The sequence below is a fragment of the Talpa occidentalis genome, unplaced genomic scaffold (genome assembly GCF_014898055.3).
Source record: "Talpa occidentalis isolate TD23 unplaced genomic scaffold, MPIMG_talOcc4v2.1 talOcc4.6, whole genome shotgun sequence".
In the NCBI taxonomy this organism is placed as follows: Eukaryota; Metazoa; Chordata; class Mammalia; order Eulipotyphla; family Talpidae; genus Talpa; species Talpa occidentalis.
In genome coordinates this window covers 82,097,723-82,111,528 of record NW_023604972.1, presented here as the reverse complement: position 1 = coordinate 82,111,528, position 13,806 = coordinate 82,097,723, and the positions used below count along the sequence as shown (strand labels likewise).

Here is a 13,806-nt window from a genome sequence, read left to right as displayed (position 1 = left end):
TACATCCATGGAATTTCGCATTGGGAATGATGAGATCATCTAGAGGGAGAGTATAGACAGAGGAGGAAAGACTGCAAGAAAGGAAGGAAGGAAAGAAGGGAAGATGGAACTGAGTTCAAAGATGAAGCTCTGAAACTGAGACAATAGAGGAAAAAGAGAAAGACCCACTGAGATAAGGAAAACTAAGAGAGAGATTGGTGTGACAAAAACCAAGGGAAGAGAGCATTCCAGGAAAGAGGAAGTGGTCAAATTGGTTGAGCAGCCAAATAAGATGAGAAAGAGAGGTGTGCATTGGATTAGAGCACAGGAATGGAGATGGTCAGAGGCCTGACAAAGAACTGTTGCATCATTGTGTTTGCCATTTGAAAATGGTATGTTGGGCCTCTGCATGGATTTGCTTATATTAACCAAGATTAAAAGCTTAAGTGAATGGCTTGGAAACTGATGATCCAGTCTTACTTTCTCTCACAATGGTGTCAACTTTGAAGCCTCCTGAACCTTAGCAACAGACCCATAAGGGGCTGTTGGGGCTCTGGGGCCTCGAATGGTTATGGCAGTTGGCATCCCTTGTAGAGTGCAGTTTACATGGTGCAGGTTGAAAACACAGTAAAATGTACAGAAGTGTTTGTGGATTGATTAAAAAAAAAGAAACAGGGAATGCTCTGTAGTTCGGGTCACTTTCTTGCTACTTTGTGAGAGGTAATGTAAAATCTGCGGGACACAGTATCATAAAAGTGCAATATAGGTTTTTCTCAAAAATAAAACATCAAATGATTTGATCCTTTTGTAAGCAGGGATGTTACAGTATTATTGTTTCAGTTTTAGAGATTCAGAAATATAGGTGAAAGGATAAACGAATCAGCAAGACCACATAGCCCACTGCGGCCAAGCAGGAGTTGGCTTGATTCCCAGCCCCATGGTCTTCTCACTCCTCCACAGGAAAGAAACCCACAATTCATGACCCTCATTCCATATCAGCTCCCTGAGCAATGCCTGGAAACTCATTCTCTTTGTGTTTTTCTTCTTTTCTCAGTTCTGTGGGTAAACTTTCATTTGCTTCCAATTCTTTTTTTTTGGTCACTCCTTGTGCAATGGCTGGAAAGCCCAAGAGTTATTGGGTCCCTCCAGTAAGCCCTTCCTTCCTTTTTAATTCTATGAATGGTTCATTGTCAGAGGGCAAGGGAACAAGGCAAAGGTAAGTGGATGACTTATTAGGTTGGAGAGCGGGAGGGAGGGCTGAATACAGGCAAGGTCATTATGTAAGATTTGAGGGTTAAGCACATGACTTAATTTTCAACAAGCGTCTTAATATGCACTGGGCTGAAAAAAACCTTTTTCCTAATTCTTTCGAATGATCAAGATCAGGTGGTCATAGCCAGTGTACGTGTATAACTACACAGTGTAGTCATTGTTCCAAAAATGAAACTCAACAGGCACATGCACAGTCCACAGTTGCCCTAGCGCCAGTTAAGGACCAGGAAGTGCTGAACCAAGCCAGGTGGGCAGGGGTGCCCAGCATTGCTGCAGCTTTACCCTGTGAGTTCTGGTGTGTAAACCCCTGGGAGAGAAGATTCCACAGACTCAGAGGACAGAAATCCTGTGAGGATTTCTTGTTACTGTCTCATATGGATCATTTAAAAACACCCCTCCCAGGGCCTCCCCTGGTGGCACAGTGGTTGAGCGCTAGGCTGTGAAGCTGCCTGCAGCCTCTGCAGTGCCGGTTCGATCCCAGCCCCTGGCAAGGGTCCCACATGGCGCGCAGACCTCTCCTGCCATGCCTGCTGCTCCCCTCAGCAGTGTACTTTGTCATTCTGCCTGTTCTGTTCCCCGCTCTGGCTCTGGTGAATTCTCTCACCCTCCCGTATTTCTGACTGTACCCAGTGCTTGTATAAATAAAAAAATAAAATCTTTAAAAAAAATAAAATGTTAAAAAAAAAAAACACCCCTCCCAGGGCAGGACATTCTGTGCCTTCCTTGGTCACCTACTCTCATGTACTCGGTGACCACAGAAAAAAGGGATGACTTTATAAAAATTCTTCACAGTGGGACTTTACTTAAAACAAAATCCTTCTATGTTCTGTGGCTTTTAAAAGACTCATTGTAATAAATGTTTACGGAAATAAAGCTCTCCTTTGTGTTCCTTTGCAGCACAGGGAAAGCTGGCTACATTTCCACAGTTGTGTGGGATGCCACAGAGAGAGGGCTTCTTGAATGCACTATGCAAATTTATGAAAACAACATGCAAATCAGTATAGTTCTAGTGACTCAAAACAAACAAATGACCAAATGACGAGAAGGAGGAATTACTCTGCCTGGAGGAGGGGTCCTGCTTCTGCTCATAGGGTTGTCCAGGTGTGTGTGTGCATGTGCGTGTGCGTGTGCATGCTCTCTCACCCATGCACATGGGTGATTGTGTTTGGAGGGTGACAATGTGATCTGAATCTCATTAGCATTAGCACTTTAACTCTTTTTTTGCTATTTCCTGAGAACCAAGAACTTCTTTCTTCTCAGGAATAATAAATATCACCTGCGTAAAACAGTCCATTTAATTGCGTAGAAAGAACTCCATTGTGATATGGAAAGAACACACAGAACTGGGATTCAGGCTGGGAAGAAAAACTTCCCTTCAGAGCCAGGAGGGGTTGTTGTGCCTTGGCTAAGCTTTAGAGGATCCAACTCTGGCCATTTTCTGGGCTGTATCTCTGCCAGGGGCCAGGATATTCAGGGTTAACAGCACATGCACTTCCAGAGCTGGCATCTCTCTTCTAGGTTATAATCTGGGTAATCTGAGAAATTCTAGAATTCCAACATGGAACCTGGTCTGTCTGGTTGTCAGGAGGTATGCTTGGCATCGGAGGGGTGTAGACTGTATTGCACAGATTTCCAGCTTGACTGGGGGCACTTAGATGGCCAACCCCCTTGTGCTTGAGCCCCTCTAGGACACCCAGCACCCTCACCATGGGGAATGGTCCTGGACAGGGACATTTCCTAATTGTGGGTTAGTCTCCAGTGGTTACTGCATCCTGGACAAGTTTGTTTCCTCTCTGGAACTTAGATCAGGGTCAGAGTGAAGTTGGACTGGGTGAACACTAAAAGCTTCAAAAATAAACATCTCTAAGGAAGGTAGAGCATTTAAGTACAGTCTCCTGTGCCTGGAGACCACAGGAGTTGTAATATGAAGATGCATTTTGCCAGTGCCATTCAGGTTGTGTATTTGTGGTAAGTTAGAATGAGATTCAGTGATTTGAATGTCTTTTATTTGTCATATGCATTAATCTTGGCATATTTGATTTGCATACAATTGTAGGGTGTTGTACTAATTAATTTAATCTAATTTAATTGTGCATACTTGGAGTTACAGCTTTTTGAACTTAGTATGCAAGCTTATGCAAATAATATGCAAATAAGCATTCAAGTGCTTTAAATAACCCAACCCCACATTAAGGCATCCTAACCCAGAACTCACAATTTTCAACATTTATCCAACAATTAAGGGCTGTATCCGGTGATAGAACTTATGAATGAATTCCTCCAGTCATCTTCGTTCAGGACAAAGTGCTTTGCAAGCCTGATCTGGTGAATTCTGAGTCAAACTGCTGGAGAAGTTACACTAAACAAACATTTCCTTTTTCCATTTCCAGGTCAGTCTCCCTCATGCCTGCCCTTCACCTGCTTCTCCCATCACTGGTAATTAATTGGCAGATCTGGCAGTTGGATAGGTGTTTACCCAACTTGGGGAATGACAAATCTGAGGTTTGCTTCTTCTTCATTTTGTAGATAAACAGCTCAAATATCCCATCCTGCCCCAGGCCCCTTTATTTAGTAAATGTCTGTGGGTCATCCCAGGGTGATGAGGGCTGCATGACTCTTGGTTCATCTCCATCCTTCCTGGAAAAGCAGCCTCCATTTGGCCTTTCTTATATTTCACAGGCTACAACAGCAGAATATGGAGGAGGAACCCTAGAGGCCCCACTCCTGCCCCATCCCTGATCCTCCGAGCTCCTCCAAACAGGTTCAGTAGTCTGGAACAGCACTGTTCAATAAAGCGTGGACCTCAAGTCACAGACGTGAGCCACAAATGTAATTCTAAATTATCTAGTGGCCGCATTTAAAAAGTAAAAGAAACAGTGGTACAATCTTTTTAGATAATATATTTTGTTTAATTCAAGATATCCACAAAGTTATCATTTCCATTTGTAATCAATATAAAAATTTTAGTGATATAGTCTACATTCTTTACCCCTGCCCCTGCCTCCCCCCAAACAAAGCCTTCAAAATCTGGTATCTCCTTGAACTCTCAGCATGTCATTTGGGAATAGCAACACTTGAAACTTGCCATAGCCACACCTGCCTATTTGCCGTTGGGTTGGAAGTGGTGGTGGGTCGAGAACTTCCACCTTCCCTGGCAGTGGTTGCCATTGCAGGGAGCTGGAGATGGGAGGAGGGAGGAGCTGGTTTTCAAATGAATGCACTGCCTGTTTGCCTGTTTATCTTTGCTGCAATATGAATAACCATCCCATCCTGTATGCCTACTTATGTAATTAATTAGCATTTATAGAGCAGTTTATGTTTGCAGTGTTTTATTGATATCATTGCCAGTATATTTATCTACTTGCAGGTTATACTTTCATGTGTGTCTACCTGTGCTAATTACCGCTCTAATTATTGAAGTTATTTAAGAACACAACTCATAGTTACCTTCAAGAACCCCAGCACCCATTTTAATAGCAACTATAAATTCCCTCTTTCATTTGCAAGTTCTGCCTGTTTCACAAAGAAATTTTATACCTCCACCCAATATTCTACATCTTGGAGGGCCTCAGAGTGAAAGATGCATTTAAAAGCAATCTAGTCATTGTGTTTTCCTCTTTGTCAGCTTAAATTTCACACGAATGAGATAGAAATTTAATGATATGGCTTTCTGTAGCAACGACAGACAGCCTCAATATACAGCTTTCCAACAAGAAAAGGATAATTACAAATAATGACCACTGCCATCAAATGATGCCATTTCTAATATCAAATGTTATTTTCCACTCTCAATCCAAAAGTTTCTGACAAGCAACAGAGTTTGTGAGCAGGAGGGGGGCAAGGGCACAGGTAGTAGAGACCAGGTCCTGTGCCATTTTCCCGAGGTTACACCGTGCCCTCTTGGTCTCTGCCCAGCTTTCTGAGAGGAGAAACAGCCTGGGTCTGTTGGAGGGCCTGGCAGAGGCAGGCAAATGGAAAGATGAGGGAGCTTGAACAAGCAGTCCAGAGGTACAAGAAACAGAATTGTGCTGTGGTTGGGAGATTTGAAAGAACATTCCACCTTACCCATTCCCCTCGCCAGCTCCTTTCTGCCTCCCCCCAAATCAATGAGGGGGAAAAATTACAGTGCTCCAATTCATTCCGTGGTTCTGCAGCTCTCAGTGATTGGAAATGCCAGTGAGGGGAATGATATACATCATGTGATGAAAGGAGAGCACAGAAATATTCACCAACAGCTATGAAATGCAGCTGCCTCTACGGCAGAACAAGGCGACTCGAATAGAACACAGCAACGCCACCCAAGAGACTTAAGACCAACTCCGCTCCGAAGCAATTTTGTGAGCCCAATACTGGGGATTAGAGAAGAACATGAGAGATCTTATGCCCAAATCACTCCATACCCAATGTTTCTGCTACCTCCTCTGGTCTCCCCTGGGGAAAATCACTAAGACTCTGTCTTTCTTTAAAATGGGAGCTAAATTAGTAACTTGTCACAAAGGAGTGTTTTCTTAATTACTGGCATACAAATTGCTTGATATTTTTGAATGAAAGATATCAAGGAGAAAGCCAGCTATTACCATGTTCTAATAAAAAGCAGTAGGCCAAAACCTTTACTATTTTTTGGATTATGTTTTAGTTCAGTGAGACTTTAGAAATGGCCTCCTAAGGCCCTGACCGCCATTAGTATAAGCAGCATTTCGGAAATCAGGAGAGGCCAATGTCCCCAGGCTGATACTTGATTGAGATGGAAGTGCAATCGGGAGAAAGAGCAGATTTGGGAGACAGAGTGAGAGCATGAGAGGTGGTCTTGTCCTGGGCAGCCACAATGTGAAAACAGTCATCATTTTTACCCACGGCTCCCTTGATCAATGCTTGGCTGGAGCAAGGCTTGTGTTTGAGGGCTAGCTCGGTGGAGGTGTGGCACCCAGACTCATTACCGTTAGCATCACACTCACACCCTCTTGTTCTGAGGCATCAGACCTGATCACAGGAATCATAAATAAACATGGCTAGACTCAATATTTCCTACCAGAGACAAGATTTCCTCTGCATTATCTCTAAGGGCAAGTGGAGGAAAGGCTCTGCGAGGGAACTTTCCAGACAAATGCAATCACCGCAGTTTTCTCCAAACCTTACTATAGCCAGGGCCCAGTCCTGCTCCCACCCATCCTGCCCCACAACCAGTACCATAGTGAGCCTCGCTCATTCAAAGGGTCCTGCTCAGGAAGGGCCTGTTAGTCAAACCAGCCTGCCTGGGGGTTTGTGCTGATGTGATTGGCTCTGATTTGCTATTGCATCTTTGAATCATACTGTGATTGTGTCTTCAGTAGGAATGTGGGCTAAAGAGAATATAGTAATTATGCTAGAAAATTGGTGGCATTAGAATAAGGCCTTGGAATGGTTTCCATAGAATTCCTTTGATCAACATATTTGCTCTGTTGGAGGTAATGCTATAGGATGCTTTTGAATAATTAGACAAGTTCCATAATTCAATGGGATGGGAAGGGAGTGGAAGTCTGTTGCTAGCAGACTATGGTGTACATAGAGTTGTTTATTCGTTTTGCTAAAAAAATCTTCCTTATGAATTTCAGTGTATTATATTTTGCTATTAATGTCTTAATGATAGTGACAGGAGAATGTTTAAACCCCATTTAGCTTCTGACTCTCTATGTAGAAAAACTATTTTTCCTCCCATATGCAATTTTTTGTCCATTCATTAATTGAATTGCTGCTTTCCTAAGTTTATTTACTGCCTTCTAAATATGTATCTTAATTTACACTTCTGGTCCCACTGGGAGCCTATAAAATGTAAAATCTTATATAATAGCAGAAGCAGTCGCAAATATTTTAATATCCAGGGCAGCTTCTGAATCCTAATTTTGCAGATGGCACGAAGTTCATTTTATAGCAGCTATTGAAAACTAATAAATGCCATCCACATCACTCAGCATTGTCAATAATCCACCAGATTGTGTGCCTTGGGATGCTGGGGAAGCAGGAGCAGCTCCCGGTCCGTCCCTAACCAGCCTCCAGCTGCAGGCCCTAGAGCTGCCTTGCCTTATCAGCTGCCACAATTCTATTCAGGTCAGCAATGAGGCGAGTCTTTTTTGAACTTCTAATCTGCCAGTGGAGAGATACTCATAAGAGGATAATTGCTGCTCAGAGCACGTAAGGGAGTGAGGTGAGCTGGCCCCTCCCTGCTAATTCCATTTGCATTCCTCAAATGCAAGAGAGAAGTGGAAGAGAAGGAGCAGCAGGGAGGTGGTGAGTCCACCAACAAGTCTGGTCAGAAGCTGGTTGAGAAATGATAGACTGAGTTTGTGTCCCCTCCAAATTCATATGCTGAAGCTCTAATCCCCCCACTGGATGGTTTTTTGGGTCTTTAAAGATGATCAGGTTCAGATGAGGTCATGAAGAAGGAACCCTTTTCGACTGGATCAGTGCCCTTATAAAAAGAGGAAGGAAGGTGCACCAAGGAAAGGCTCTGTGTGCACATGGCAAGAAGCCGGCCTTCTACAAGTCAAGAGGGAGACTCTGGCCAGAACTCCCCCCTCCCCCACCCCTGTGCTGATACCCCCATCTCTGGTGATCTCCAGAACTGTGTTTAAGCATCCAGTCTGTGGTATTTTGTTATAGCAGCCTGAACTTATAGTCATGCATTGGTTATTGTAGTTCTTCATTTTTAGGCTGCCTTTCCTCCCATCACTTTAAAAATAAAGAATCACACTCAATGGGAACATGTAAGGGTTCAGAAATGGGTACGGTGTCTGTCTCACTTATCCTTCCATTTTTTATTTTGCCAAATAGTTATCAAGTCCCTACTGTGTTTCACTGTGCGTGATGTCCGTGTGCATATGAGATAATGCTACAAATAAATTAAACATTTTATGTGTTATTAACTTATATTTAGTTGCAAGCTTATATAAGGCATTCCTAAGTAATCCCTGTCCCCAAGGATCTTCTAGTCTAGAAGGGATATTATAACAGTAGTGAGTTTATGCAGTCTGCTCTACAAGAATGAGATTGGAGAGAGGAAGTATTTCCAGCCTCCAAGAGTTTGGGGAACAAGATCGGGATCTTGTTGTGGGGGAAATGCCAGTGGGACAGGGTATTATATGCAGAAGGTGGTCATTGGGCTTTGTAGTCCTGAGAAGTCACCTGATATCATCAGAGTGGTGGCCAGTCCCCTTTCCTTTTTCTCCTCTTCTCCTCAGGCAATTGATTGTCCTCTTGGGAAATCTCTTTTGCTCTTCCCTTTTAAGGCTGCTTTTGTGGCTTCCTTAAACTGGATTTCATCTGGATGCAAATTCAAAAGGATCAAGAGGGTAATCTGCTTTTAGACAGTCCCAGGAGATGGTCTGGTAAAAGCTAGGCAGAGCAGTGCATCAACTTAGTTTGATGAGATGTTTAGTTCAGAGAAATCAGAGAACATAGAGTCCCAGAGCAGCTTGGACCGAGGAGCAAGTAAATGTTCCAATCAAGTTTTGTCTTTGGATTCATCTACCTTCCCCAGGCTGGAATTACTGGGAGAGGAAGCCTGGATGCAGGAGCTTTTTGCTTTGTGGTGTATCTGACCTTAAATAGTCTGTGTCTTTTCAAAATGAAATGTTGCATGCACATTTCCATTGTGAAGAAACAAATTCAATCAATCTTCCATAAGATTTCATCTTTCTGTCTTCTTTTCTCTCATTCTCAGTTTTATGCAAAGAAGTGTGAAATAAATGAGTCAAAATACACGAAGACACATGTCATTGCTCCTTGACAGGTCATTTTCTCCAGTGACACTGTCTGGGCTTTCATTCCAGACAAGCTCTCCACACAGGGCAGAAGGACATGAGTCAGATAATGAGCTCAAGGTGTGGTGTAGAGAAACCACCAAGGCTGGATAGAAGTCTTCCCATGAAGCTGTGTGCTAAAGCTCTCTGCAGTTTTGGGCTGAGTCTTAGGGCTATAATAGGAGTCAGGTGCATTGTGGCAAAAATCCTTTCATAGGTGAAACCAAAAAAATGTTAGTGCTATAAGACAAGAAAGGATTTCTGATTCAACCACCTCGTTATGCAGATAAGGAAACTGAGGCCCAGAAAGGTTAGGTGACTTGCTCAAACTTCTGGCAATTGACTATAGATGCAGCTAGGATGAGAAGTCAGAATGGAGTGGAGAATGGTAGTCATTCATATTTGGAATCATCTAAGTAAAAGTGTTCAAACAGTGCCTCTTTAGGGCTAGATGCAGAATGTGGAATATTTCCCTCTTCCTGGGGCCAGTAGAAGGGAGCGGTATCCAAATAAACTGTTCCAAATGTGCTTTACTGCTTCATTCAGTGCATCAAATAAAATGATGCCCTTGTTGGTATATCATCAACTGGCTGCTTAACCATTGTGCATCCTTGATCTTATGAATTCAATGAGACTGTGCCTAAGCAAGGACTTGGGAATACTGACCTGGTGGGTTTAATTTTTGAGAGAGCATGTATACTTGAATTAGTCTAAATTAAATGCATGTATAAAACCATTTGACAACAATATCACATATTTTTAAGGGAGTTGGAGTGATGATTAGAACAGGTGTGTATGGGGCCCTCTACCACTAGTAGAACAGATCCTAGCACAAGTCCTGGTGGTAGGCCCTGTTGAATGTGTATTCAACAAATAGGGGCTATTTTTCCTCTTCTATGGCAGTTGAGGTTCAGTAACCAATAAGCCAGACCATTGTATTCTGGGGAATCTGTATTTAAGTGGCAAGACTCCAGCCCTGGAAGACTGGTAGGTGAAAGGTACTCCCAGTTTTCTGCCAAGAGAAGGTTCAGTAATAGTTCTGTTTTCCAAGGAACCAGAAAATGGGTTGAGGAATTGTCAAATTAAAGAGAAGGTCTAAAGCAGGAAGTCTGTCGCTGGGGCCGGACCATTGTGGTAGGCTGGGCTAGAAGATGAGGAACCAGGGGTCCAGACCAAGTCAGATACCAGAGATCTTTGAGAACACCACCTCATTCGAGGTCATTTTGTAAGAGAAGTCCTCACTGATTGTTGACAGTGGAGAACACCAGCCATGGGGCAGGTGGGTGGGAGTGGGGGATAATCCTCAGTCCTCTTGGATAAGTTTTGGGGAGACTAAGACATCAGGAGTCCAGATGTGATCTGGAAGCCTATCATCTTTATACTGCTGTGTAGATACATTCTTCTTAGCATCAGTGTTCCTGGAGAGAGGGAGAACAATGGGCTTTCCAGTGCATTTGAACCTCAGGGGAGAGAATGTTCATAGGGTTCCAGTTCTAAAACAGTGAACAGGAGTAGTTCATCTATGAGAACACACTAGAAACAAATGACATCTAGGATCCAGAAAGGGCAGGTAAAAGTACTTAATTCTGCCTGGGGGCTGTGTTGTATACACTCAGATATAACCTCATTCAGACCAATCTGAATCAAGTGGAGGAAAAAAAATCCATTTTTTTAAGGTACGCAAATTTTACCATATTTAAAATAATCATCCTGGATAAGTGAAGAGTTGATAAATGAGCTCAATCTGCATACTGACTTGTAAAAGTAGAGCTGTGTATAATTACAAGATTGCCCTAGGGGCCATTGCTTTACTCTGCTGAGTGAAAAAGGCAATGCTTTGTAAAATGGCAGGCCAGGGTGCTTGCGGTTAAGCAAAAAAGGAGGAATTTCATCTCAGGCACTGCTCCTTTGCTCTGTCACCAGAAATTGCCTGAGAAAGTCCCAAAAGAGAAACGTTATTCTCCATTCTAATTGAATGAATCCAGTCATTACCTTCTGAGATGCATAGGATTTTCTTTTTATTCACGTACATACACAGAGTGGCATGAAAGGGCCACCTATATAGACATGTTTAAAAGATGCAAGGTGAGATTATTCAAAATCCACTGAAAAGACGGGAATTCCATTAGGAGGGAAAGAGAATGCAAGTGGGTCTGAGAGAAACAAAAATCCTTAAGAAAGATGAAAGCAGCCAAGGGAAAAATGTTATCTGTCATCCACCATCATTAGCTGTGCACCTCCCCATCTTACACTCACCTCATCCATTAAATACATTCTGTCCTCAGCTTCTACCGTTCTTTGTCCCTCATTATTCATTAAGTTTTTTCTTTGAACCTTTTGGATTTCTCTTTTGAAACTACCCTACCAATGGAAGAATTTTGAAGGCCCCGGCTCATGTCCATATTTCACACTGAGAGCCAAGAACAGGGCTTCAAATCTTTTGGGGGAATGTGAGATGAGAGATATGAAAAAAAAAAAATTAGAGAACTGACTGTTTAATTACTTTATTCTAAAATGGGCTTCAGCACAACATCTGCTTCTTCTCAAGCCCTCTGCTCCCCCCATTTTAAGGTGAGCTTAGTTCTTTTTATATTAAAACTGGATCATTATATTAAAACTGGATCAAACTGGTGATAAATTTTAAAAAGCTTATACAGCTGTGGCCAAAGCTCCTGTACTAAAATTCTTTGGGAACTAGGTGGTTCAGGAAAGCAATTGCTTAGTGACATTTGAGAAGTCAGTTAGACATTTCCATCTCAACCCCAGAAAACAGTGCTCTTCAATCGTAGCACATCAAATAAGACTCACCATGGGGCCACTCTTGCTTGGCAGTCTCTTTGGATGCATTGTAGCGGGTGCTTACTTGTGTCCCCAGATTTATTCTTTCCATTTTCTTCTGTAATTAGGCTCTTTGAATTTTAGCAAGGTACAAGGTTGTACAGAGAAAAGACCACACTTACAGATTACCTAGCTACCTTAGGTGGCCATGTGGCTAGATTTTAACCCATGGAAGGTAAACAGATGTCTCATATCTTATTTTTTCCCACTCCACTGAAAAAAATAAAGGTTTATTATTTTCCACATGTAGAGAATTTGGAACTGGGCAGAGACTAGGTCAGGCAGCTTCATGGTGACAAGACAGCAAGAATCATGGCTCTTTCTTGATTTTCCTTTTGGCATCCGTAGTGTGTAGATGGTTCCCTCAGCTCTGAAGGATGGTCCCTTCATCTCCAGCTGTCTGTCTGCATTCCTGCAGGAAAATGGGGGCAGGGAAGGGGAGACAAGAGCTAAGGATAAAAGTCAAAAGATGCAGGAACTTTCTAAAGAGGCTTCCAAAGCCTCACATTCATGTGCCTCTCATTAGCAGAATTTGGGCAAAGGATCACCCTTAGAAGCAAGAATTCTGGAGAGATGAATATTCTTTTTTTTTTTTAAAGATTTATTTAATTTATTTATTTATACAAGAACCGGAGTACATGCCAGATGTGCGGGAGGGTGAGAGGATTCTCCAGAGACAGAGTGGGGAGCAGAACAGGCAGATTGACGAAATACACTGCTGAGGGGAGTCAAGGGTGAGACAGGAGAGGTCTGCCACGCCATGTGGGACCCTTACCAGACAGCCGGGATCGAACCCGCGCTGTAGAGGCTGCGGACAGCTTCACAGCACTGCGCTCAACTGCCTGCGCCACCAGGGGAGGCCCGAGATGAATATTCCTAATTGGGCATCTTGATAACCCAAATAAAGCTTGATGTTTGTTGGTAAGAAAGGGTGTTGATTGCACCCAAATCAATATTGGATGCAAATTAACAATGTTTTCTTACAGTTTTTTATTTCCTCACCTTAAAAAAAAATTAAAGCATGGCATATTAATTTCCTTATTCTCACACCTTCACTTAGTTTGAGAAGGAGAGGATTTATCAAGGTCAAGTATGGGGTTCAAAGCCAGCTGTGACCTCTCTGCAGTGATTTACCCAGAATGATTGGTTTCCCAGGAAGGCCAATGCTGCCAAGTTTCTGGAGACCCAGATGTGGCCTTCCTTTTCAGAGGAGGCATTTGACAGCCACAGGTTCCTGCTTGATTTTGGATGTGCAACTTAGTAAATCAGGTGGGGAAAGCAAGATCCCACCTTCAAGTCTTGGCTACTTCATTTTAGTCAGCTCCCACCTCTGTTTAAAATGCAAACTGGTTTGAGTCCATAAAGGAATTTTATACTTGGGTGTATATAGGGCAATCTCGAAGTGATAGCAACTAGGGTTTTTGTCACTTTGCCTTGTTTGGGAGGCATCTGTGTTGTTCCCAATAGGCTATGACTCCTCAGCCACCACCAGAAGTCACTGAGTCTGCAGCGTGGACTACAGGAGGATCTGTCACCTCTCCTCCAGCTTCCCAGATGAGCACTTCCCAAGACACTCGGGGCAGCAGGGTGCACAGACACCTGCTTTCTATCAACAGACAGATGAAGAGATGCATAGGACCATGTATGGGGAACGGACAGGAGCCTTCACGCCCTCTCCATGGGCACCATTCACCCCCAAATCTCCCCAAGTTCCATACTTAATTTTCTGGCTGAGATGCAAATGAGAAGGCAAGAGCTGGGTCAGCCATTTTGAACTAAGAGAGTAATAGTACATGAGATTTGCTTAATGTGAGAAAATAAGAAAATGGAGAGCTGTGGCGAAGAGCGTTGGGTTAGGAGTCAGTATATGGCCATGGAAGGACCTAGTCACTTGGCTCATGTATGAGTTTTAGAAAGTCATATAATTTCTCAAGCCAATCAA

General features: G+C 43.0%; 1 long non-coding RNA gene across 8 annotated transcripts in view; it reads left to right on the top strand.

The window, feature by feature from the left end:
- The first annotated feature begins 10,525 nt into the window (after nucleotides 1-10,525).
- Nucleotides 10,526-13,806, top strand: part of LOC119261146 (uncharacterized) — an 87,861-nt gene continuing 84,580 nt past the window's right edge. For 7 of the 8 annotated variants that reach the window (XR_008549201.1, XR_008549204.1, XR_008549203.1 and 4 more), the window contains exon 1: nucleotides 10,526-10,702. This is a non-coding gene — a long non-coding RNA (uncharacterized LOC119261146). The remainder of the gene's footprint in view (nucleotides 10,703-13,806) is intronic. The other variant, XR_008549205.1, reaches the window with a different exon arrangement.